The sequence below is a fragment of the Pongo pygmaeus genome, chromosome Y (assembly GCF_028885625.2).
Source record: "Pongo pygmaeus isolate AG05252 chromosome Y, NHGRI_mPonPyg2-v2.0_pri, whole genome shotgun sequence".
NCBI lineage: Eukaryota > Metazoa > Chordata > Mammalia > Primates > Hominidae > Pongo > Pongo pygmaeus.
The window spans coordinates 33,592,071-33,620,039 of record NC_072397.2 but is presented as its reverse complement, the minus strand read 5'-3'; the positions used below and the strand labels follow the sequence as shown (position 1 = coordinate 33,620,039).

Genomic DNA, 27,969 nt, shown 5'->3' with positions numbered 1-27,969 from the left:
CCAGTGAGTGTTACAGCTCATAAAAGTAGTGCAGACCCAAAGAGTGAGCAGCAGCAGATTTATTGCAAAGACTGAAAGAGCAGAGCTTCCACAACATGGAAGGTGACTGAAGCAGGTTGCTGCTGCTGGCTCGGGTGGCCTGCTTTTTTCTGTATTTGGCGCCACCCACATCCTTCTGATTGGTCCATTTTACAGAGTGCTGATTGGTCTGTTTTACAGGGTGCTGATTGATCCATTTTTACTGAGTTCTGACTGGTGTGTTTACAAACCTTTAGCTAGACACAGAATGCTGATTGGTACATTTACAATCCTTTAGCTAGACAGAAAAGTTCTCCAAGTCTCCTACCCAATTAGCTAGACACAGAGCATTAATTGGTGGATTTACAAACCTGTAGTTGGACACAGAGTGCTGATTGGTGCATTTACAATCCTTCATCTAGACAAAAAGTTCTCCAAGCCCCCATCCAACCCAGAAGCCCAGCCAGCTTCACCTCTCAATCCCCTCTCTAAACAGGACACCCCAACTGCTGTTGGGAATTGGACAATGACCACTCTAGCTACTTCCTTCTAGATATAGGGGCAAAGAACTACACTGCAGTTGTAGTGTCCTCCAGAGGGGAACCCTTTAGGCCAGTGAAAGGGCTAGGAGGTTGGTCCAGGGGTCCTTGGTGGAAGTTGTTAGTTGAGCTCATATGGGGTTCCATTTGTAAGACCATCTCTAGCTTGATGACCTCAATTCTAGAGGAAAGAAATTTGAGAAGAAGGTTAACAATACAGGGCTTGAAGGCAAGTAGTGGCAAGATGGCTGCCATGGGACCTAGAAAGGGGAGAAGCCATGTTGCCCAACTTCAGAGGTTGGTATAAGGGTTTGAAAGATGTTGTCTTATTTCACAAGCCTTTTACTGTACACACCAGGCAGCATCTTGTACTATCCCTCACTGGTTAGTGTAAAAACAATGCTCTTCCCTTAAGAAGGTGCGGAGTCCTCCTTTCTCAGCAGTGAGGAGGTCTAGGCCTCTGTGGTTTTGGAGAGTCACTGCTGGTAAAGAATCTAGCAGGGATTGTAGAGTAAGGATAGATTTTGTTATTTCTCACACACTATCTGAGAAATCCTTTGAGAGTGTGTGGTGGTAAGAAAATGAAGTAGGTAAACCTGCTATTCTGCTTCTGGTAGCAGTGGCCATTTCTAACCCTATGAGTAGGGGTATTAGTTGTATGGCCCTGCAATGATGGACTTGAGCTTTGAGGAGCACTGATAGGGCCTGATTTCCTGGGGCAATGTTAATCTTGAGACTTAGAAAAACTAAGGTGCAGGTGCCTGTCCAGTTAGTGGGGAGACAGATATAGTTGGACGTTCCACATAAGAAGAATAAGCCTTGGCTGGGTAGATATTTAGAAATTTACCCTGGCTTTTAAAGGAATAGGGTATACTGTTTTTTCTTTACTATTTCCATATCTCTTTCTTTCTCTTCGACTTCTCCTTCATCTCTCTCTTTCTGACGCCCTCTTTGTCCATCTGTCTCTTCCTCTCTCTCTCTCACTCTGACTTTCTGTCTCTTTCCCTTTTTCCTTTCTGCTGGTCTTTCCCTGCATCTGCCAGCTGCTTATGCTGCTGTTCTCCCCTCTCCTTCCCCTTTTGATGGCTTTGGCAGTGTAAGATTACCACCTCCTTGGGTTTTTGCATTGTGCGCAATAACTCCATGATTTCCTTGTGGCATTTAATAGGGGTTCCCCCAGAGGTTAGGAACTCCCTTTCTTTCCACATTGCAGCATGGGCATGTAGGATTAGATAAGCATACTTGTTATCTGTACACATTTATTCTTTTTCCCTTTCCCAGTTCTAAGGCTCGGGTAAGTGCCAGTAGTTCTGCTTACTGGGCACTGGTCCCTGGGAGAAAACACTTACTTTTAAGCATGGTTACATCACTAACTATGGCATAACCTGCCCTTCATATCCCATTCTTCACAAGTGAACATCCATCAGTATATAGGTTAAGGTCAGGATTACCTAAGGGGACTTCTAAGAGATTATCTTGGGCGGCATAAGTCTGGACTGTAATTTGTTGGCAGCCATGCTTGATTGGTTCCCTATCCTCTGGGAGAAAAGTGACAGGGTTGAGGGCAATGCATGTATGTATTTGAAGCACCAGTGTCTCAAGGAGTAGAACTGGTATCTAAGCAGGTTGTTGTCTGATAGCCACAGACTCCCTTTGGCACCTAGTATGCCATTTACATCATGAGTAGTCCAGACAGTGAGATCCTTTCCTTGTATTATTTTGATAGCTTCTGACACTAAGCCAGCCACTGCCACAACTACCCATAAAGAGTGAAGCCAGCCTTTTGCTACTACATCAATTTCCTTACTTAGGTATGCCACTGGTTGGGGGATTGTTCCATGAATCTGAGTAAGGTCTCTAAGAGTTATCCATGTTCTCTTGGTGACATATAAAGAGAAGTTTTGTCCTGTGGGAAGGCTTAAACCTGGAGCTTGTACTAGGACCTGTTTTAAGGTTTTAAAGGGTATTTTAAAATACCTCTGGCTCCCATTCTACTGGATGAGTATTTACCCTTTGGATCTCCTTGATTACCGTATAGAGTGGTCTGGCCATCTTGCTGTATCTGGAGATCCATAGTTGGCAAAAGTGGGTGATTCTAAGAACCCCCACAACTGTTTTAATGTCTTAGAGTGAGGGCAAGCCAGTATAGGCTGTATCCATTCCTTACTGAGGGCCCTGGCCCCTCTGGCTAAAATTAGGCCTAAATATTTGACCTGCTGTAGGCAAAGTTGGGCCTTTGACCTAGACACTTTGTACCCTTGATTAGCTAGAAAGTTCAGGAGATCTAGAGTAGCCTGCTGGTATGAGACTTCCAAACTGGTGGCCAAAAGTAAATCATCCACATACTGAAGGACCAGAGTCCCTGGACATGAGAAGTGGCCTAGATCTTGGGCCAGTGCCTGACCAAACAGATGAGGACTATCCCTAAACCCTTGGGGCAAGACGGTCCTTGTAAGTTGGGAACTGTGATCTGTGGAATCCTCAAAGGCAAAGAGAAAATGGGAGCCAGAGTGCAGAGGAATACAGAAGAAGGCATCCTTGAGGTCCAGAACTGTGAATCATGCTGCTTCCTCTGGTATTTGAGAGAGCAGGGTATAGGGGTTGGGTAAAACTAGATATAGAGGAATTACTGCCTCACTGATGAGTCTAAGATCTTGCACTAATCTCCACTGACTGTTCGGGTTTTGGTCTTCTAGAATTGGGGTGCTGCAGGGACTGTTGCATTTCCTTACTGAGCCTTGAGCTTTTAAATGTTTAACAATATCCTATAATCCTTTATGAGCTTCAGGCCTTAAAGGAAATTGCCTTTGATAAGGAAAAGTGGTGGGATCTTTTAGCCTGATTTGGACTGGGCAGACATTTTTTGCCCTTCCAAATTGTCCTTCTAAGGCCCAAACTTCCGGGTTAATTCCCTCCTCAAGCCACGGACAACGAATGGGTAACTTGTTCCCCATATTCATGTAGATAACAGCTCCAGCTTTGACTAATATATCCCTCCCTAATAAGGGTGTGGGACTTTCAGGCATAACAAGAAAGGCATGTGAAAAGACTGAAGTCTCCCAATTCCAAATCAGGAGATGGGAGAAATACCTGGTTATGGCTTGTCCCAGGATTCTTCGGATGGTAATAGATCTTGAGGATGGTTGTCCAGGACAGGAGATTAACACTGAGAAAACCACATCAGTGTCAAGGAAGAAGTCAATTTCCTGGCCATCAGTGGATAAGCATATCCAGGGGTCAGTGAGGGTGATGAAATGAGCTGGCACTTGTCCCAGGCACCCTCAGTCCTGTTGTTGGATCATCTGGTTGTGTTCTTCTGGCCCAGAGAACCATTGCACTGTGGGGCAGTGCACCTTCCAGTGATTTCCTTGGCATAGTGGACTTGGACAAGGGGACAGCTTGTTTTTCATTGGACAATCTTTTTTTAAGTGTCATTGTAAACCACACTGATAACAAATCCTATGGGGTGATTGGTCTGCTCCATTTTCTGTCCTCTCTGAAACACCAAGGTTTGTTTGTCTGAGGGCCATGACTAAGGCAGCAGCCTTTCTCTGATGTCACTTTTCCTTTTGGGCCTGTTCCTCTTGTTCCCTATTATAGAACACCAAGGTTGCCAGGTTTAGTAATGCTTCCAGATTTTGTTCATGGCCCAGGGCTTGCTTTTGGAGCTTTCTCCTGATATCTGTGGCTGATTGGGTAGTAAACTTATCTTTTAGAATCAATTGACCATCGAGTGATTTGGGTGATAGGGGAGTATATTTTCTTAAGACCTCCCTTAGCCACTCAAGGATGGCAGAAGGAGTTTCTTCCTTTCCCTAGGGAGGTTAGGATATGGGGATAAGCTGAGAGGTCCTCCCGTGGGATGTAAATTGCAAGCTTTGCATAGTTTTGTATTCTCCTTCAGTGAAAAGAAAGCTTGGACACAGGGTACTGCACTCCTTTTCCTTGCCTCTTACAGAAAAGGTCATGCTACAGGATAGTATTATAATTTATATTTCCCTCAGGTGGCCATTTTTCTGCATCAGAGAGAGAATATTGGGTCCAGGTCATAGTGCAGAAAAAAAAGCCGATTCTTTTTCATGGCTTATGGGTCAAATTGCTCCCAATGGCTTAGGATGCATTTCAAGTGTTGTTCTGTTAATGCCTGAGTGTTTCCCATCTGAAAGACAAAAAGACCCACTCTTTTTGTTTGTTTGTTTCTCCACCTGCCTAAGAACTCACAATGGATTCTTAACCCTGCTGATCAGAATAGTTGTACTCACCAATGCAGCAGCAGAAACACTAGTTTTCCTCCTGGACCACAACAAAACCTGCAGCCTTTCCTGTCCACCTAGACCACAAAGAGGACTGAGAAAAGTCAGATTTGGTGGCCTTTACTGACACATTCTCAAAAACCTGTTAGAGTCCTAAGCATTATCCTGTTAGTACTGGGACTATATCCTTGTCCTATAAAGATGTTATGCACCAAAAATGAAGTGGAGAGCCATACCCTGAGGGAGGGAATTGATCTCTAGAGTTGGAAGAGTGATGTCTTTTGTCCTCACTTATATGAATAAGAAAGATAAAATTTCTGAGGCATCCCATATCGTAGCTTCAGGAATAGGTTTTTTTAGGCCTGTTTTTCTGTGGAGGGATCTTAAAATTCCAGATAGTCCCCACTATAATGGGACTTTGGGCAAAAATTATGTCTTTCTGATTGCTGAGCCTGAGTGCCAGAAGAAGGGAATAGAGTCCTGGGGATTACACTAGAAAGCATTCTTACAGGAGAAACTAGAAAAACACCAGAGACAGGGAGTGGTTTTTAGAAGCAGGACTAGTCTCAGAGAAGAGAAGCAAGAGGAAGATTGTCTGACAGGCATTAGGACCCAGGAGGCAAGGGTCAGGATAGACAGGATACATGAGAGAGTCTCTCTTGGGTGACATGACTCTAAAAGTTCCATTCATGGCTGTGGGGTCAACCAATTTGTTGTCGGGACCCTGGAGCTGAATGGTTTTCCTATGGACCCTCAGCTCAGCCCAGAAGCACAGGAAAAGTGGAAGCTAGTTCCAAGTAAAGCAACACTCCCAACTCTGAAGATTTGGTGGTTGTTAGAGATCCCTTTCCCAGAAAGCCTGGCACCCAAGTCTTTAGTCCAGTGACCAAGTTAGTCACTTTTAACTGGCCGACAGGTGCCTGGCATTTAGCCCCAGAATTCTAAGGAAAAACAGGACAGAATAGCAAGCACAAGGGGTTGATGGTACTCACTGCTTGACAATAGGCAATAGTCCCTTTGTGGTCACCAAAAAGTGTCCAGAATTGATTCCTTCCAGTGGGTTCTTGGTGTCACTGACATCAAGAATGAAGCCAGAGACCCTCACAGTGACTGCTACAGTTCTTGAAGACAGTGTGTCCAGAGTTTGTCCCTTCAGGTGTTCATGGCCTTGCTGACTTCAGGAGTGAAGCTGCAGACCTTCCCAATGAGTTTTACAGCTCTTAAAGGTGGCACATCTGGAACTGTTTTTTCCTCTCAGTGGGTTCATGGTCTCGCTGGCCAGGAGTGAAGCTGCAGAGCTTTGCAGTGATTGTTATGGCTCTTAAAGTTGGTGCATCCAGAATTGTTTGTTCCTCCCGGCAGGTTCCTGGTCTTTCTGGCTTCAGGAGTGAAGCCACAGGCCTTCATGGTGAGTGTTACAGCTTATAAAGCTAGTGTAGACCCAAAGACTGAGTAGCAGCAAGATTTATTGCAAAGAGCAAAAGAACAGAGCTTCCGCAGCGTGGGAGGAGACCCGAGCAGGCTGCCGCTACTGGCTGAGGTGGCCTGCTTTTATTCCCTTATTTTGCCCCACCCTCATCCTGCTGATTGTTCCGTTTTACAGAGTGCTGATTGATCTGTTTTTACCGAGTGCAGATTGGTGCATTTACAAACTTTTAGCTAGACACAGAGCACCGATTTCTGCATTTACAATCCTTTAGCTAAATAGAAAAGTTCTCCAAGTCCCTTACCCAGTTAACTCTACACAGAGTGCTGAGTGGTGCATTTACAATCATTTAGCTACATAGAAAAGTTCTCCAAGTCCCCACCCAACCCAAAGCCCAGCCAGCTTCACCTCTCAGGATTACAACAGTTTGCATTATATCCCTCAGTTGAGCCTGCAAAACTGATGCCCCATTAGCCTTAAGCAACTGTTTCAACACTTTTATATACTGTTTCTGTTAAGCTGATAAGTGTTGTCCCATGAGAATATCTCAGTTTGACTCAACTTCCCCCAGAACTTGGTAACCTCAAGTGGGTACCAATGACTTACTGATTAGTCACTGACTTCACCACGTGGATTCTTTTTCCACCTTTGCTTTCAGGGAGTCCATCACATTCCTCATTCTTCTTCCACAGCTTTCCTCATGAGAGTGGTTCTCACACTTCCCTCACAGATTGCCTCACACAATGGGCTCCAGTTACAGGGAGCTCTTTCTGCACAGCCCTGGCTGCCCTTACATGGGGGCACCAGTTGAGGTAGTGCTCCCTTTGTGGGGGCAGTAGCTTCAGGGGTCTGTCCCTTGCAGACCCTTGACCTGGTGATGGGTGAATAAACTGTCCTGACACACAGACATTCTGCTTTGCCAGTCCAGCAGAGGGTCTGAGGCCACTCTGACTCCAAAGAGAGTCCTGTAAAGAATGGCAGCCCCCCGAGCAACTCACACTCCAGGCTTTTATTTAGTATAGAATTAATCACAGAAGTTTTGAGTAAACACCCTTGTGGATAATTAACATAGTTAAGAGAATCATTCTATTAATGATTAAACCTCAGGTACCATAGTCTAAAGTAAATACCACTGGGAGCAATTTCTCTGATCTACCTCCCCAGAGAGAGCCATCTTAGTTAATGGAGGAGCATAAACAGACTTAACTGGAGAAGCATCAATTGTCCCTAGTATTTACCCTATGGCCTAATGCTTTAAGGTAAGAACAGGTTGCCTTCAGCCTGTTCAATTATTACAAGCTATATAATAATTTTAGCCTTTTAGCCTTCCAAAAAGGTTTGTTACTATTCCTTATAACTTTTCCTAACACTTCCCTGTAATATTTCTGCCAGCAGCCTGAGTGAATCGAAACAATTAACATGTAAAACATTGCGAACATGTACCATAAAACCTAAAGTATATTAATAATAATAATTAAAAAAATAAAAAGAATAAAAAAAAGAAATTTGCCTATTCTAACTCTTGAAAAACAGTATGCCCAAGAATTTGTCTAGTTTTCATATATATACAGACATACTAGTTTTCTTTGGTTTTTACTTCCGGTTATATTTTATTGTAGTCAGAAATAATTTTTTTGTGATTACCATCTGTTTAAATATGCTAAAACTTGCATTCTAGCTTAAAAGTTTGTCAATCTAAGAAAACGTGCCAAATGTATATAGAAATATGTACTATGCTATTGTTGGATGAAATATTTTGTAGGTTATCCCCAGGTCTTTTTTTGCTTTTTAACTTTTTTTTTCTGTATATTTTTCTTTTTCTTTATTTTGTTTTTTTTTAAATTTACTTTCATTTTTTCTATGCATTTAAGTTTGTCTCTATGTTTTATGTTTTATATTATCGTCTCTTCCTTTCAAATGTTCTCCAATTTGTGTCTTGTTTGAAACATTTTATTTAATTTCTTTTTTATCTTATTTACTTCCATTCTTATCCCTTTATATTATTTTATGTTATTTCTCCATCTTTATCTTTATTTTTAATTTTTATTTTTTTCTCCTGATTCATAAAATTTTATTTTATTGCAAATTATTTCATTTCTGTTTATTTCTCTTAAGTTTATTGTATTTATTTTCTTCTTCATTTCATTTATTTTCCCTGATCCTAATTACATTTCTCTTTATTTTGGTCTATTTTATTTCAGTTTATTTGTCCTTACTATTTTTTAATTACTTTAAATTTATTTTTAAATTTTTTTCTCTTGATTTTATTTGTTTCACTTTATTTTTCTATATTTTGTGTTGTAAATCAGAAGAGATGAGCTATTTTAGATTGACCCAGCCATAGTGGTCAAAACTTGTGTTTGCTGAGGCTCTCTGGCAGCCACTCTAACCCAGGCATCTCCAATCCAGGGTATAGTCAGGGCCTCCTAGCAGGATTGCTAAGATCCCTGGGCAGATGTTTCATTGTTACAGAACCATCTAGCATTAAGTCCACGGGCCATTTATCCTGCTTCCTGAAACCACCTGTAAGCTTCAGTGTTGCTAGGCCAAGGGCCTGGCCGCCCCTTTATTGTGTGCCAATTCATCCTTCACACACAATCCCAGGTACTGGCCCCTCTGCCTTCTTTACCAGGACAGGCCCCACACCCACTCCACTCCACCAGGGCATGTCTAGACCACATGTGTGTCTTTTTGTTGCAAGAAAGAAAAAATATTTTTGTGTTGGTCTGTTTTTGAGACAGAATCTTGCTATATCACCCCACCAGGAGTGTGGTGACACGATCTCAGCTCACTGCAGCCTCCATATCTCAGATTCAAGAAATTGTCCTGCTTCAGCCTCCCAAGTAGCACTGCAGGCTTGTACCACCATCCTAGGAATTTTTTTTTTGTTTGTTTGATGTTTAGAGGAGTCGTAGTTTCACCAGGCTGGTTTGAAACTCCTGACCTCGAGTGATCCATCCACCTTGGTATCCAGAAGTACTAGGGTTACAGGTGTGAGCCACCATGACTGACTGAAAAATATATTTTTAAATTTAAACTTGACATATAACAGATTTATTATGAAAATTTCAGCTTTATGGGTAGATATACATGCAACTATGTGTGTGTGAAAATGGTAATAATATGAGAAGATAAACATTTCTACACTTTGTTTAATAAATTTATGGAGTTGTTATTTTACCTTTTCCTGTCTATCTCTATATGTACAATGGAAAAATCCTCAGTGAAGGCTCCTCGGTACGATAAACAAAATGTTGTGGAATCAGACATTAATAGATGAATGGTGAAGTAACTTCTGGTTTTCATCTGGAGCTCTCACAGTTAGGATTGAAAACTCTTGGTTGTAAACTCATGTGATGAGGAATTATACTATGCTGTCCTCTTCTGCACATTTGTCTACCATCAAAGTTCTTTGAACTTGCCAAAGAAAAAAGTGGGAAGTTGTTTCCCTAACACCTACTCATCTCTCTTTCATAGTTTTTATTTTTGGTTGTGCATTGTCCAGATTGCATAGAAGCTCATGATTACAGAGGACATATTTGTCAAAAGAAAGCCTTGTTGCACCAGGATTAAGTGAAGGTATTTACTACCTAGGACCTATGGTTCCTCCAAAGCCAGGATGAAACAATTACCGAAGTCAGAAAATGATGACAGAAGTTTAGAGCTGCTCATGGGGAAAGAAAAATGCTCCCTTTTGCTTTGAAAGTGGTCACTGCCTCTTCATCAATCTTATGTCTGACCATGATGTGTTTCGTGTTCATCTTTCTTGGTATTCCAGTGAAAGTTCATCTGAAAAAAAGAGGCTTGAATGAGAGTGGTAAGGAGAACAATTGCATCCTTCTCTAGCTGACGGCTTGGTGAGTTTTGAATTCCATTGAGCAGAGACTGAAATCCTTCTTTACTATGGAGTAAGTTGTGTCAAATTTGACTCCCATGTATATGGCACCAGTTTCAAGATGTCAAAGAATAGAGTCAGAACCAGTGAATGAGATATGGAGTTTTACTTTGGACTTACATAAAGTGGAGAAAGTCCAGTGTCAGTGGGCTAAGTAAAATAACAACACCCACTTGCAAAAAGCTTTTAGTTAGTGTAGTATTTTTATTTAGCACATTTGTCTGAATAACCTTTCAGCTGTTGGCCTTTATTTAACAAGAAATGAAAGGGCTTCAATCCCCTGTGTGGCCTCTGTTCCATGCCACAGGATAGGACAGACCAGGGGCTCATATGTTCCTCATAGATAAAGAATAATTTATAGGTTGGCCACTGCAAGATGTTTTTTTCTTTGAGACAAAATCTCACTCTGTTGGCCACGCTGGAGTGCAATGGCATGATCTTCTCCTGTCTCAACCTCCCAAGTAGCTGGCATTACAGGCAAGTTCCACAATCTCCAGCTAATGTATATTTAGTAGAGATGAGGTTTCTCCATGTTGGTCAGGCTTGTCTTGAACTCTTGTCATTTTTAATAGAGACGAGGTTTCTCCATGTTGGTCAGGCTGATCTCGAACTCCTGACCTCTGGTGATCCACCGGGCTTGGACTAACTAATTTCTGGGATTACAGGCATTAGCCACTGCTCCCAGGCATGCCACAGCTCGATTCTTGTCACTTGGAAGTTTTAACACTCAGAAGCCCTTTTAATATAAGGTTAGTGTCCAGATATTCCCAAGTGAAGTTAACACTGTCAGTTGCAACCATAATCTGGTTCAGACAACAGAGGTTCTTCTTCCTGAGACTCTAGAGAAAGAGATTTTTGCTTTTTCTTGAATCACTGCATTGACAGGATTTTATCTAAGAGGCCTGATGTGTGTGCACATTGCTGATATGGATATCTAAGTTAATGAGATGGCTTCTTAGCTGGTAGGGTCTGTTCCTATTATAGGTTTGTTCAGGCTGCTGAGGTGCTCCTTCTCCAGAATTTCACTTGACTATATCATTCTGGGGCTCTAGTACTATTTTACAAGGTGGGACATGCTGAAATAAACCCTAAAATTGTGGTTCAGAATGACCAGAATGAGGCTGCCCTTTAAAAGAGAGAACTGCCAGGGTTGTGTATTATTATTCTTGCCATTCTAACATATCTTTTGTTATGGAGACCAGAAAAGGATCTTAGTATGTGACAGTCCTTCTCCTAGAGTTGCTACTATTTATACATGACTCAAGTGTCAAGGTAGGTTGTGAGATCTCCCTTCCTGGCACAGCCTGAGTAGGCTAGAGCTCTGTAAACCTTGATACTTGGCTCAGGCAGTCTTCAGAGGAATTTCAAAAATTATAGGGTGTGGAGGGTAGAGAAAGAGCTGGTAATGATGGCAAGTTATGGGAGGCTGGAAGAGAATGGGACCTGCTTGAAACAGTACAAACCCTGCCTGGGTGTAGCTGAGGAGGCAGGAAGAGAATGGGATCTGCTTGAAACAGTACAAACCTTGCCTGGGTGGAGCTGAACAGTCAAGCCAGTTCTCTGATTTTGGATTTGTGCCATGGAATTAACAGGCCCACTTATGCTCTGGCCTGGGTGCTTAACTCTTGTTCAAGAACAAAATGTGAATTCTGGACTCTGGAATTTCAGTTTTGCAGTCCAGTGGAGTGTAGAGGCCCAGGTTGGCCCAAAAAAGAAGCTGTGGGTGGGCTTACCACAACTGACTGGTTGCTTCTCTGCATACATTGAGAAGGAAGAAGAATCTTTTTTCTGAAGACAAGCCCAGAGAGGAGTCAGGCAAGCCCAGGGAAGTCTGAAACTTAAGGGAGTCAGAAAAGAAAAAGGTTGATGTCTCAGATATGTGCTTTTGCCCCTCTTGGCTTTTGGCTTTGGGGGCTCAATTTGCCCATCAGAAAAATGGGCAATGAAATCCCTTCAGTGAGAGGCTGCTCACCCCACTTTTACCAAGCCACTGCACATTGCCCACCCTGCAGCTCCAGAAGGTGCATTGCCACCTCTCTTTCCCAGTTTCAAGTGATTCTTCTGCCTCAGCCTCTGGTGTAGCTGGGATTACAGGCACCCACCCAGATTATTTTTGTATTTTTAGTAGAGATGCAGTTTCAGTATGTTGGCCTGACTGGTCTTGAACCCCTGGTCTCTGGTGTTCCACCTGTCTCAGCCTCACAAAGTACTGAGATTTCAGATGTCAGCCACTGCACCCACACCAAAGAATGTTATGTGAAATTTTCTGAAAAGATAACTATATATTATGTGTACAGTTAGCAACAGGCAAAGGGACAAACAAAAAAAGCAGAATTTGGTCAAGATTATTCTAAGCCAGGAGCAATAATATTTCAAATAAATGAGTTTAATACAAAGCTGTGAAAAAAATTTGCTTTCAAAATCATTGAAGTTTTTCATTTGGTGATAAGTTATCAGCACTTGTAAAATTATCTGTTTCATTCTAATATTTTGCTTTTCTTCTCAAAGTAGGTACACAGCCATAAATAACTATAATTACTTGCTATACATCTGTTACACACCTAAAGTTTATTTACAGTAATATATCTCTTACATTTAAATTCATGTAAATTAAAACTAAAGGTCTTTATGTGTTTAGCAGATCAGAGAAGTCATATGTTTAATAGAAAAATGTAGGATAAAATTTTGTAAATATTTGTTCAGAATTCATGAGAAGGTAGCTCCATTATGGTCACATAATCTCCATTAGAACCATCATAATAACCTTTAGTTACAAGAAAAACATAAATGTAAGTTGTAAAAATCATATTTTCCAAATTATTCTAAGTTAAAGACCACTGACAAAAGGATCACTACAGATGTTATTTCACTGTCACCCTATAGTATATTGTCACCATCTGTTACCTACAGCTTTGTGTAAGATAAGATAACGTCAGTGGCAAGACATACATTCAATATTAAATAGCCTTAATGCAATAACGACAATTTTGGTTATTTCAAAAAAAATTAAGTCCACACATTGTCATTAAAAAGGTATTTTTAAATTCACTGTATTTTAATTACCTTAATTTGCAAATGGTAAAGCAATTTTTCTTTAAAATTCAAATTGTTCCTATTACTATGCATAATATTATCCTGATCACTTACCACACTGCTATCATCCTGTTACTATGATACAGTTATAAACCAACCAATACTTGGCCTTTTCACTTAGAAATTCTTCATGTATCTTAGATTTCACTTTTCTTAAACTTCCATTGCAGAATATATAAATCTGTCCATCTAATATGGAAGAACCTCTCATAACTCTGGTGGAGCAACCATTGTCCATGTTCTTTCACATACATTCTAGACATGAAGACATAGCAACAAATGTAAGAGTTAAATTATGTCAATATTTGCTTTTGAAAAATACTAAATTATTTTAATATTAAAAACTAGGTCCCTGTTATAGGAAAGTGATCAAGATTCCTGACTAGAAGCAGCTAGTGTGTGTAGTTCTCGTAGAGAGGAATGCAAGTTGTGCATAAATACATCACCTTCAACTGAAACATCCACGTACTTGCATTGGGAACAATCAAACAACTTAAGTTATGGAGAATGGAATAAAGCAAGGCAGGACAATGGGTCACCTAGGAACAACATGGAGCCAAGAAAACCTCCCCACTCAATAAAGCAGTGGGTATATGTGTGACCCTGGGAACCCACGGTTCTCCCACAGATCTTTGCAACCCTCAGGTGAGGAGATCTATTCATGAACCTGCTTCATCAAGGCCTTCAGTTGAACACACAGAGCTACGTGGAGTCTCAGAGATCAGCTGCTGAGGCCTGTGCAGAGATTCAAGAACCCTAAGTACTCAGTTTTTCCAGGCTTCCCAGAAAAAGTGGTTGCAACTCCAGTAAAGCAGGAGGCTACACTTCTGTAAATATTCATAGAAAAGAGGCAGAATCCATGAGGCTGACCAGTGATAGTTTTAGGATCCATGCCCACAGTGCCCCACAGGGTAAGATCTATTGGCTTAGCATTCTGGTCAACCATTGGTAGCAGCACTGCACCTCCCTGGCATGAAGCTATCAGAAAGTCGAGTGGGACACCACCTTAGATGCTTGGGCAACTTCGCCATTCCAGCCTTCAGGCTTTAAAAAGCCCAAGTTATGTGGGGCATAAAGAATCTCCTAGCACAGTACAGGCACTCCAAAAATATGTGGTCAGAATGCCTGTTAAATCAGGTGCCCAATCTCATTTCTTGCAACTGCAAAAGACTTCCTAATCAGAGTGAGCAGCTACCACCACTGGTGCTATTTGGTTGGTGGAATTTTGAAACCTCTTTGTGATATAATTGCTAGAGGGGAGAGTGAGCAGCAATTTTTCCTATGTGTGTGACTTAGCTGCTCCAGCCTTCTGGCTTTAGAGAATCTAAATAAACTGTGGATGGAAGTGGTACCTCTGCAGAGCAGAGATGTACTAGGAAAATGTTGCTAAACTGCTTTCTTAAGTGGCTCCCCAATTACGTTCTCTTTACTGAGTAAGAAATTTCAACAAGGGATTCCAGATACCTCTTACAGGTGCTGTTGTGTTGGAAAGAGGTCTACACCTCCCTGGGATTGAGCTGTCAGAAAAAGGGCACACTGCAATTGCTTAGCAACATTCGCTGGTGGTAACTTCAAGTACTGGAAAATCTTAGGTGACTAGGAACGGCAATGGACACCTAGCATACTGAGGCAGCCCTTCAGAAAAGTGGCCATACTGTTATGTGAGTGCCTGTTCTCACATATTCTCACTGGACAAGTTCTCCAGGCCTGGGCTACTAGCGAATCACTGCTGGAGCTATTGAGATAGCAGCAACTTAGCAACTCCCTGGACAGAGACTCCAGCAGCAACTGAAAGTATTTCTTCCACTGCCTCTAGAGTAGAACTTTCCTTGCTACTCTTAGCTACTGAAAAATCCAAAACCCCAAGTGCCTTATTCAAACATCAAAGAAGCTGCAGTTTACCCAAGGAGAGGAGGCCAGTTCATTCACCATGGGTCCCCCAAACTACCCACTGCTCCTCACCAGGCAGTTGACCCCTAACTTGACCGAAATCACAGATCCTTCATCATGGGCTGACTGCACTGAGGGATTGCTGACCTGCATCTCTCTTAGATGAAGCCTCCAGAAAACCAGCAAAGAGGTAGGGCAGCAAGCCGGCTCATGTGGTGACCAGACCATTTGGTGCAAGAGCACCTGTAGTAAAATGAGGTCAGTAATGGCCATTTCTCTAAGAGCAACTTTTTCCCATAAGAGAGTTTTGCCCTAGGGAAGTGTTAGATGTAATTACTGCACTATAGCCTTGCAAATCAGAAGCTTGTCTAACTGAGCACTCCGTGGTTTGCTGCCTCTCCCAGGCACCCAGTCTGGCACCCAGATCCTTACAGGGCAGTCTCAGGCACACTGGGAGCCCATGCAATAGCATCTGCATTGGTAGGCCACATATAACTCCGGAAAAGCACCAGCTAGGCAGCCCCTATGACTGCACCAGCTCATAGGTTTCTTTCCCACACTGCACTTTCCCTCAAAAACATGGCAACTTCTCATATTAGTTTGCTGGCACATGTCTTCAAAGGCAGATTTGGCTTTGCTTGGCCCACGAGCAAATGGGAATGCAGTATGCTCCTACCACCCCAGCAGCTACCATTGTAGATAAAGCTTTGGTGGGCAGAGAACCAAAAAGCCTCACCGCTACTTTTATGCTAACACTGTGCAGAGAACAGTGTATCCTCCCACATTCTGAACAATCACTTCTTCTTTAGGGGGCAAAAAGAAGGCTTCAAAACTTCATTGGCAGGCACCCTGCCACATATTAACGCCACCTTTAGTGCAACAGCACACAGTCTCCAGCAGGTACACCTACTTCCATCCCAGCTACTATGCTCCTGCTACTGAGATGAATAAGCGAAGACAGGCAGAAACTCCATATCCGCTAGCAGTCTGCTGAAGCTGTGGCAACATATTTCAACACAGTGGCAGATTCCAAATATCAAGGAGACAGGGAAGAGAGTTTGGGCTCAATACAATTCCCCCTGAGTATGAAGCCTCTGAGTTGTGAGCTGAGCATTGCCCTCAGCCCCACTACAAAACATATAAAAATAAAAATAAAAATAAAGAAATAAAAACTTCTCCCAATAACAAGGCCTCTTGGATGAAAACACCTTATGCCACAATCAAATACTCAAGGACATCCAAATAGGATTAAAAAAAAAAAAACTTCATTCAAAGTTCAGCAACCTCAAATATATGCCTACAAAGATGAGACAAAATCAATGCAAAACTGTTGGGGGAAAAAAAAAAGCTAGAGTGACTTATTTCATCGAAATAACCAAACTACGTTTCCAGCAAGGCGTAAGATGACAGAAATAGAATTCACAATGTGAATAGAAATAAGCTTCATTGAGCTACAAAAGTAAGTTGCAAGCCAATACAAGGAAAGGAAAAATGCAGAAACTGACAGATAAACAGTCTGGAGGAAAATGTGGCCATTGTGATAGAGCTGAAAAACAGAATATGAAACTTTATAATTTATTCACACATATTAACTGCAGAATAGGCTAAGCAGAGGAAAGAATTTCAGAGCTTCGAGACTGGCTTTCCAAAATAATAGAGACAAGAATAATTAAAAAAGAATAAATAGAAATGAACAAAACCTCTGAGAAATATTTAATTATGTAAAGTATCCAAATATATGATTAAAGAGAGTGCCTGAAAGTGATGGAGAGAATGAAAATAACTTGAAATACGTATTTTGGAATATCATCCATGATAACATCCCCACCTAGACAGTGAGGCAAACATTCACATACATCAAGATAATATGGATAAATCAAACATAAAAATGAATATAGAGAAAACTATTTTGTAAAAAATGGAGATTTAAAAATTACTTCTAATAATTTGAATTAAAGTCTAGATCTATATTTAAAAGAAAAATAATTACCCTAAAAATCAATAGTACCATCTGAAAGAGTAAAGTGGAAATAAAGGAAACAAAATGAAATAACAAAAAGGAATTCACAAAAGATAAAGATCACAAAAAGAAATAAAAATTGTAGAGTAGAAGTACCAGAAAAAACTAATATGGACTTCAACATTCATAAAAAATATAAGAAAATCAAGAAGCTCAGCAAATTACAACTAAGGTTGACCAAAGATATTTCTAACAGGACACAACATAAACAATGTTTTGAAATGCACAGACAAGAAGAGAATTGGGAATGCAAGAAGATAAAAGAGATGTGTTATTTATGTGCATGCTTCTGCAAGATTACAAGCAAATTTATGATCATAAATTTTTTGGGCAAGATGGGAGCAGGATGACTTAGTTAAAACACTGAAAAAAAAAAAAAGAGTCTAAGCAAGAATGATACATCCAGCCAAAGTATCCTTCAAAATGAAAAAAAAAAAAAAAAATTCTAACTACATCATGATGTATCTCAAGATCAAACTATGTCATGTCTTCAAGAGGATCACTTCAGATCTAATAAAAAAAGACAGAAAATGGCAGGATGGGAAATGTATTCCATGTAAGTGTTAACCCAATAAGTGGAAAAGAGGCAACAAGTTATTAAGTTGAAAACTCTCATATTTCATACAATTTACTTTTTTTTATACCTTAAGTTCCAGGGTACATGTACACAACCTGCAGGTTTGGTAAATATGTATACATGTGCCGTGTTGGTGTGCTGCACCCATTAACTCGTCATTTATGTTAGGAATATCACCCAGTTCTATCCCTCCCCCAACCCCCAATCCCATGACAGGCCCCAGTGTGTGATGTTCCCCTTCCTGTGTCCAAGTGTTCTCATTGTTCAATTCCTACCTATGAGTGAGAACATATGGTGTTTGATTTTTTGTCCTTGTGATAGTTTGCAGAGAATGATGGTTTCCAGCTTCATCCATGTCCCTACAAAGGACATGAACGCATCCTTTTTTATGGCTGCATAGTATTCCATGGAGTATATGTGCCACATTTTCTTAATCCAATCTATCATTGTTGGACGTGTGGGTTGGTTCCAAGTCTTTGCTATTATGAATAATTCTGCAATAAACATACGTGTGCATGTGTCTTTATAGCAGCATGATTTATAATCCTTTGGGTATATACCCGGTAATGGGATGGTTGCATCAAATGGTATTTCTAGTTCTAGATCCCTGAGGAATTGCCACACTGACTTCCACAATGGTTGAACTAGTTTACAGTCCCATCAAGAGTGTAAAACTGTTCCTATTTCTCCACATGCTCTCCAGCACATGCTGTTTCCTGACTTTTTAATGATCTCCATTGTAACTGGTGTGAGATGGTATCTCATTGTGGTTTTGATTTGCATTTCTCTGATGGCCAGTGATGATGAGCATTTTTTCATGTGTCTGTTGGCTGCATAAATGTCTTCTTTGAGAAGTGTCTGCTCATACACTTCACGCACTTTTTGATGGGGTTGTTTTTTCCTTGTACGTTTGTTGAGTTCTGTGTAGATTCTGGATATTAGCCCTTTGTCACGTGAGTAGATTGCAAAAAATGTCTCCGATTCTGTAGGTTGCTTGTTCACTCTGATGGTAGTTTCTTTTGCTGTGCAGAGACACTTTAGTTTAATTAGATCCCATTTGTCAATTTTGGCTTTTGTTGCCATTGCTTTTGGTGTTTTAGACATGAAGTCCTTGCCCATGCCTATGTCCTGAATGGTAATGCCTGGGTTTTCTTCTAGGGTTTTTGTGGTTTTAGGTCTAACATGTAAGTCTTTAATCCATCTTGAATTAATTTTTGTGTAAGCTGTAAGGAAGGGACTCAGTTTCAGCTTTCTACATATGGCTAGCCAGTTTTCCCAGCACCATTTATTAAATAGGGAATGCTTTCCCCATTTCTTGTTTTGGTCAGGATTGTCAAATATCAATTGGCTGTAGTTGTGTGGCATTATTTCTGAAGGCTCTGTTCTGTTCCATTGGTCTATATCTCTGTTTAGGTACCAGTACCATGTTGCTTTGGTTACTGTAGCCTTGTAGTATAGTTTGAAGTCAGGTAGCATGATGCCTCCTGCTTTTCTCTTTTGGCTTAGGGTTATTTGGCAATATGGTCTCTTTTGTGGTTCCACATTATCTTTAAAGTATTTTTTTTTCCCCAATTCTGTGAAGAAAGCCATTGGTAGCTTGATGGGGATGGCAATGAATCTATAAATTACTTTTGGCAGTATGGTCATTTTCATGATATTGGTTCTTCCTATCCATGAGCATGGAATTTTCTTCCATTTGTTTGTGTCCTCTTCTATTTTATTGAGCAGTGATTTGAGCTCCTTGAAGAGGTCCTTCACATCCGTTGTAAGTTGGATTTCTAGGTATTTTCTTCTCTTTGAAGCAATTGTGAATTGGAGTTCACTCATGATTTGGCTCTCTGTTTGTCTGTTATTGGTGTGTAAGAATGCCTGTGATTTTTGCATGTTGATTTTGTGTCCTGAGATTTTGCTGAAGTTGCTTATCAGCTTAAGGAGATTTTGGGCAGAGACAGTAGGGTTTTCTGAATATACAATCATGTTATCTGCAAACAGGGAAAATTTGACTTCCTCTTTTGCTAATTGAATATCATTAGTTTCTTTGTCTTGCCTGATGGCCCTGGCCAGAACTTCCAACACTACGTTGAATAGGAGTGGTGAGAGAGACCATCGCTGACTTGTGCCAGTTTCCAAAGGGAATGCTTCCAGTTTTTGCTCATTCAGTATGATATTGGCTGTGGGTTTGTCATAAATAGCTCTTATTGTTTTTAGATACGTCTCATCAATACCTAATTTATTAAGAGTTTTTAGCAAGAAGGGCTGCTGAATTTTGTCAAAGGCTTTTTCTGCACCTATTGAGATAATCATGTGGTTTTTGTCATTGGTTCTGTTTATATGCTGTATTACATTTATTGATTTGCCTATGTTGAACAAGACTTGCATCCTCTGGATGAAGCCCACTTGATCGTGGTGGATAAGCTTTCTGATGTGCTGCTAAATTCGGTTCACCAGTATTTTATTGAGGATTTTTGCATTGATGCTCATCAGGGGTATTCGTCTAAAATTCCCTCTTTTGTTCTGTCTCTGCCTGGCTTTGGTATCAGGATGTTGTTGGTTTCATAAAATGAATTAGGGAGGATTCCCTCTTTTTCTATTGATTGTAATAGTTTCAGAAGGAATGGCACCAGCTCCTCCTTGTACCTCTGGCAGAATTCGGCTGTGGGTCTGTCTGGTCCTGGACTTTTTTTGGTTGGTAGGCCATTAATTATTGCCTCAATTTTAGAGTCTGTTATTGGTCTATTCAGGGTTTCAACCTCTACTTGGTTTAGTGTTAAGAGGGTGTAGGTGTCAAGGAATTTATCCATTTCTTCTAGATTTTCTAGTTATGTGTGTAGAGGTGTTTTTAGTATTCTCTGAGGGTATTTTGTATTTCTGTGGGATCGGTCGTGATATCCCCTTTATCATTTTGTATTGTGTCTATTTGATTCTTCTCTTTTCTTCTTTGTTAGTCGTTAGCTGCCTATCAATTTTTGTGATCTTTTCAGAGAACCACCTCCTGTATTCATTGATTTTTTGAAAGATTTTTTGTGTCTCTATCTCCTTCAGTTCTGCTCTGATCTTAGTTATTTCTTGTCTTCTGCTAGCTTTTGAATGTGTTTTCTCTTGTTTCTCTAGTTCTTTTAATTGTGATGTGAGGGTGTCAATTTTAGATCTTTCCTGATTTCTCTTATGGGCATTTAGTGCTATAAATATCCCTCTACATACTTCTTTAAACGTATCCCAGAGATTCTGGTATGTTTTGTCTTTGTTCTCATTGGTTTCAAAGAACATCTCTATTTCTGCCTTCATTTTGTTATGTACCCATTAGTCATTCAGGAGCATGTTGTTCAATTTCCATGTAGTTGAGCGGTTTTGAGTGAGTTTCTTAATCCTAAGTTTTAGTTTGATTGCACTATGGTCTGAAAGACAATTTGTTATAATTTCTGTTTTTCTACATTTGCCGAGGTGTGCTTTACTTCCACCTATGTGGTCAGTTTTAGAATAAGTGTGATGTGGTGCTGAGGAGAATGTATATTCTGTTGATTTGGGATGGAGAGTTCTGTAGATATTTATTAGGTCCACTTGGTGCAGAACTGAGTTCTATTACTGGATATCCTTTTTAACTTTCTTTCTCGTTGATCTGTCTAATATTGACAGTGGGTTGTTGAAGTCTCCCATTATTACTGTGTGGGAGCTTAAGTCTCTGTTTAGGACTCTAAGGACTTGCTTTATGAATCTGGGTGCTCCTGTATTGTGTGCATATATATTTAAGATAATTGACTCTTCTTTGTGTCTTTTGATCTTTGTTGGTTTAAAGTCTGTTTTATCAGAAACCATGATTGCAACTACTGCCTTTTTTTTTTTCCATTTGCTTGGTAGATCTTCTTCCATCCTTCTATGTTGAGACTATGTGTGTCTCTGCACGTGAGATGGGGCTCCTAAATACAGCACACTGATGGGTTCTCACTCTTCATCCAATTTGCCAGTCTGTGTCTTTTAATTGGAACACTTACCCCTTTTATACTTAAAGTTAATATTGTTATGTTTGAATTTGGTCCTTCATTGTGATGTTAGCTGGTTATTTTGCCCATTAGTTGATGTAGTTTCTTCCTAGCATCGATGGTCTTTACAATTTGGCATGTTTCTGCAGTGGGTGGTACCAGTTGTTCCTTTCCATGTTTAATGCTTCCTTCAAGAGCTCTTGTAGGGCAGGCCTGGTGGTGACAGAATCTCTCAGCATTTGCTTGTCTGGGAAGTATTTTATTTCTCTTTCACTTATGAAGCTTAGTTTGGCTGGATATGAAATTCTGGGTTGAAAATTCTTTCCTTTAAGAATGTTGAATATTGGCCCCCACTCTCTTCTGGCTTGTAGAGTTTCTGCTGAGAGATCAGCTGTTAGTCTGATGGGCTTCCCTTTGTGGGTAACCCGACCTTTGTCTCTGGCTGCCCTTAACATTTTTTCCTTCATTTCAACTTTGGTGAATCTGACAATTATGTGTCTTAGAATTGCTCTTCTCAAGGTGTATCTTTGTAGCATTCTCTATATTTCCTGAATTTCCTTGCCTTGCCAGGTTGGGGAAGTTCTCCTGGATAATATCCTGCAGAGTGTTTTCCAACTTGGTTCCATTCTCCTCATCACTTTCTTGTACCCCAATCAGATACAGATTTGGTCTTTTCACATAGTCCCATATTTCTTGGAGGCTTTGTTCGTTTCTTTTTACTCTTTTTTCTCTAACCTTTTCTTTTCACTTCATTTCATTCATTTGATCTTCAATCACTGATACCCTTTCTTCCAGTTGATTGAATTGGCTACCGAAGCTTGTGCATTCATCGTATAGTTCTCGTGCCATGGTTTTCAGCTCCGTCAGGTCATTTAAGGAATTCTCTACACTGGTTATTCTAGATAGCCATTTGTCTAATTTTTTTTCAAAGGTTTTAGCTTCTTTGTGGAGGGTTCAAATGTCCTCCTTTAGCTTGGAGAAGTCTGAAGGTTTCTTCTCTCAACTCGTCAAAGTCATTCTCCATCCAGGTTTTTTCCATTGTTGGTGAGGAGCTGTGTTCCTTTGTAGGGGGAGAGGTGCTCTGATTTTTAGAATTTTCAGCTTTTCTGCTCTGTTTTTTCCCAATCTTTGTGGTTTTGTCTATATTTGGTCTTTGATGAGGTGATGTACAGATGGGATTTTGGTGCGGATGTCCTTTCTGTTTGTTAGTTTTCCTTCTAACAGTCAGGACCCTCAGCTTCAGGTCTGTTGGTATTTGCCTGAGGTCCATTCCAGACACATTTTCCTGGGTATCAGCAGTGGAGGCTGCAGAGCAGTGAATATTGCTGAACAGCAAATACTGTTGCGTGATTGCCTGATCATTCCTCTGGAAGCTTCATCTCAAAGGGATACCCGGTCGTGTGAGGTGCCACTTTGCCCCTGCTGGGGGAGTGCCTCCCAGTTAGTCTAGTTGGGGGTCAGGACCTCACTAGAGGAGGCAGTCTGTCCTTTCTCAGATCTCAAACATTTTGCTTGGAGAGCCACTACTCTCTTCAAAGCTGTCAGACAAGGATATTTAAGTCTGCAGAGGTTTCTGCTGCCTTTTGTTTGGTTATGCTCTGCCCCCAGAGGTGGAGTCTATAGAGGCAGGCAGGCCTCCTTGAGCTGTGGTGGGCTTCACACAGTTTGAGCTTCTGGGCCACTTCGTTTACCTACTCAAGCCTCAGCAATTGTGGGTCCCCCTCCCCCAGGCTTGCTGCCACATTGCAGCTTGATCTCAGACTTCTGTGCTAGCAATGAGTAAGGCTTCATGGGTGTGGAATCCTCTGAACCAGGCATGGGATATAATCTCCTGGTGTGCCATTTGCTAAAACCATTAGAAAAGTGCAGTATTAGGGTTGGAGTGACCCGATTTTCCATGTGCTGTCTGTCACAGCTTCCCTTGGCTAGGAAGGGGAATTCCCTGATCCCTTGCACTTCCTGGGTGAGGCGATGCCTCACCATGCTTTGGCTCATTCTTGGTGAGCTGCACCAGCTGTCCTGCACCCAGTGTCTGAGAAGTCCCAGTGAGATGAACCTGGTACCTCAGTTGGAAATGCAGAAATCAGCCATCTTCAGCATTATTCAGGCAAGAGCTGTAGACTGGAGCTCTTCCTATTTGGCCATCTTGGAACTGTCCCAAATTTACTTGAAGACAAAATTTACAGGAGACCAAGTAGGACATTGAATTATAGTAAGAGAGGTCATTCACTGAGAATCTATAAATACATGAAAGTTTTCTCAAACACATTAAGTAAAAATTGACAGCATTGAAGCCAACATATACAGTAATATAATAATGGAAGTATACACCAATATCCCACTTTTAGGAATAAATAAAGCAACACAGAATATTAATAAGGGAAGGAACAACTTGAATGCACTATGCGATAATTACACCTAAGAAATATATATAGAAAACTGAATACACATTCTTTTCAATAGCTAATGAAACGTTTTCTGAGGTGGACAACGTGTGACACTACAAAAGACTTCATAATTTCTTAAATTAAAATTTTTCAATTATTTATAGTGCAAATGAAATAAAACTAGAAATTGGTAACAGAAAAAAAGTATTTGTTTTGTTTTTTTTTTTTTTGAGATGGAGTATCACTCTGTTCCTTGGCTGTAGTGCATGGACACAGTCTCAGCTAACAGCAACCTCTAACTTCTGGGTTCAAGCAGTTCTCCAGCCTCACCTTTTCAAGTAGATGGGAATAAAGACATGCAAACCACCATGTTTCCTGTGTAGATGAGAATACAGTCACACAACCATAAAGTACAAATATTTTTTATAGTTTAGTAGAGACAGGGTTTCACCACGTTGGCCAGGATGGTCTCGATATCCTGAAGTCTCCATACACTCCCCTTAACATCCTAAAGTGCTGAGATTACAGGCATGAGTCACCACACATGGCCAACAACACATTTTGAGCATGCTCATTTTAAGAGTGGAAGGCATAATATTGTGATGTGTCCATGCTTCTTAGTGGCTTAATGTAACCCACATATACAACATGACCCTTTTCAATTTTAAATTTGAGTTTTCCAAAAATAGAAAATAAACCACATAAGATCTTAAGGGACCATGGAAAGCCTGACAAACTTTAAAAAGAAGAAAAATATTAGAAGCATTACACATAACAATTTCCAAACACACACGTACAAAAACCTACAGTAGTCAAAGCACTTGGGCACTGGTAGAATAAAGGCGGAATACCAAAGTAATGAAATAGAATGCAGCACAAACATGTACTCTTGAATAGAGAGGAGAGATATTCCACCTAGCTTTTACATTCCACCGTATGTCACAATTCTTTTGGGGTTAGGATGCAGGCAAGAGAGGAGAGTTACGTTACTTAGATGTTAGTTTCAGTGATATTTCAAAATGTTCTCTGGGGGCAGAGCACAAGCAGGAGAGACAAACCACAAAGCTGATAGACCCAGATATTTGTGATTATATCCCCTGTTAACAGGGCCCAGGTAGAAGAGGCACATTATTATGATTCTGACCTAGTGATATGTAACAATGCACCCATGGAAAGGAATTTGAGGCAAAAAGTCTGAACACCGTGATACAAGGCCAGTGATATGACACAATCCTGTCATCTTTGAGGATGAGAACCTTTAGGTGAGCATGTATATTAGAGTAGCAATCTCACATGTGTGCTGGACTAATGTATTACACTCTGAAAAACATCCAAGGGCTTTATAAAACGTGTATGAGAGTTTCAAACCTCTCTGAGGCCTATTTGCTCCCATGGACACACAGTCTTACATATCACCCTAAATTGAGTTATGACACAGAACTTCTTTCCTATAGGCAGGGTTAAAAGGGAAGACCCATTTTATTTTACTTATTTTTATGTATTGTTTCTTATTTATTTTTTTTTCTGAGGTGGATTCTCACTCTGTCACCCAGGCTGAAGTGCGGTGGTGCCATCTCAGTTCACTGTAACCTCCGCCTCCTGGAATCAAGCAATTCTCCTGCCTCAGCCTCCCTTGTAGCTGGGACTAGGGGTGTGTGCAACCATGCCCAGTTAATTTTTGTATTTTTAGTAGAAACTGGGTTTCACTGTATTAACCAGGATGGTTTTGATCTCCTTACCTTATGATCCACCCACCTCAGCCTCTGAAAGTGCTGGGGTAACAGGCATAAGCCACCATGCCAGGCCAGGAATGCCCATTATTATGTCTGTGGGCTTGGTTCAGAAATAAGTCACCATCCCATCTGTGTCCAGATCCATATAAAAAAAGTCCCAGTTTCAAATTTGTGATGTATTCCCTCATTAGACTCACAACTTCTACAGTGGGCATTGCAAATGTGGGATGGTGACAACTTTTAATTTTATCTGGGTGTGTAAATGAGAGTCCCATTCTTAACCTTTTGCCAGGCCCTGTTATAAAACTCTCTGCCACCAGAGTTTATACAATATAAATTAATGTTGTAAACTTCTGTGAGCTTGGAAGAACATGCAACCCAGGAACTTACTTATTGCCCTAAGCCTAACACTGAGAGGCAGAGGATTTTTTAATTGGCTGAATCCCGATGTACGTTTAATCATTATGCCTGTGAACTGAAGAAAGCTGTGTGTCATAATCCCATATATGAGCAAAAACTAGACAGAAGGATAATATCACTTAGATGCTGTGCCAAGCAATATGCAACAATGCCATTTCCAGGCATGGTATAAGAAATTGTGTCAAATTAACTGGGTGCTGGACCCATCATTATGACACCATCCCATATGTGGAAAAAACCCAGTCAATTTATGAGAGCCAAAGTACCCAGATAATGGGCTTAAGATATGCCAAAATATCTTCATTGGCTCAAGAATGGGCAGGAGAGTCATATCATAAGGGTGCTTGGCCCAGGAATATGCCGCATGTCATAATTTTCTCTTTATGTTGAACCAAGGTTGTAGAGTGACATCATCTGGGTTATGGGCCCTGCGATAGGTCAAAATTCCATTTATTGTGGCATAATTCGGGAAAAAAGGGAGAGTCACATATTGTGAGTGGTGGGCTTAGTAGTGTGCTCCAAATCCTCCTATTGTGAAGGCCCAGGCAGAAAAAGAGAGTCACATCACTTAGGTCATGGGCTCAGAGATATGTCAAAATGTTCCCAGTATGCAGGACTCAGGCAGATGAGGAGAGCCATATCACTTATGTTCTTCCCATGGAATATTTCACAGGTAACATTTGGTCAGAAACCAAGCAGAATAGCCACATCACTTGGGTGCTGGGTCTTGAGATATAGCACAAGGCTCTCTTAAATCAGGCCCCAGCAGAGAGAGTTACATCACCTAGGTGCAGTTTCTCTGCTTATGCCACAATGTCCCAGGTGGGTAGGGCCCAAAAAATGAGTCACTTCACCTAGGATATAGGTCCAGAGTTATGTCACAATGTCCTCTATGAAGCATAGCCCTGGCAAATGGCTACTACTACTTGTGTGCATGGCCAAGAAATATTTCACTCTCAAGGTTGGCAGGGCCCAAGTGGGAGAGCCACATCTCCTAGGTGATAGATACAGAGATATGTCAAAATGCCCTCCTTTGTGCATGGTTCTGCCAAAAGAGTATCCTTACCTGTGGACCTGGACTTGCAATATGTCACTATCCTTGCTTTGTCCATGGCCCATTCCAGAGAAAAGAGTTATGTCACCTATGAGGTGGAGACAGAAATATGTCACAATAATTTGGGTGGGCATGGCACAGGCAAGAATGTAACATTACTTGCGTGCTAGATCTAGTGATAGATCACAATCCTTACTGAGAGAAGGGCCTGTGAAAGACAGTCATGTCACTTACGGTTTGGCCTAAGTAGATATCACAATCCCATATATGGACTAAAACCACTCTGGAGACTCAAATTATACAGGAGCTTGGCAAAATTTATATCAAAATCACATTTTCAGAAAACTCCAAAGGTGAGATTTAGAATACCACACATCTTGCTTTTATGTGTGACAGTTGGCTTAATCCATGTGAAATAATAACAGTCCTTAACCACAGCTCGGTGTGCATACAGGTCTCACAATTTCACCTGTGTGCTGAGCCCTGCTTTGACACTGTCTGTATAATCTAGAGACTTTGTAAAATATGTGTAGTGTTGTAATGTTTTGTGATCTTTGCAGAAGAAGGAGCTCCAAGACATCACGCATGTCCCTAAAGTTAGCTATGAGTCAAAATATTTTCTATTGACTGAGCCTTCATATAGGAGTCATAATTCCTGTGAGCCCTGCCTAGTATATGTTACAATTA

At 40.8% G+C, this 27,969-nt stretch overlaps 1 pseudogene; it reads right to left on the bottom strand.

The window, feature by feature from the left end:
• LOC129025749 (testis-specific basic protein Y 2-like) overlaps window positions 1-27,340 on the bottom strand; it is an 83,037-nt pseudogene extending 55,697 nt beyond the window's left edge.
• Between the last annotated feature and the right edge of the window lie 629 nt (window positions 27,341-27,969).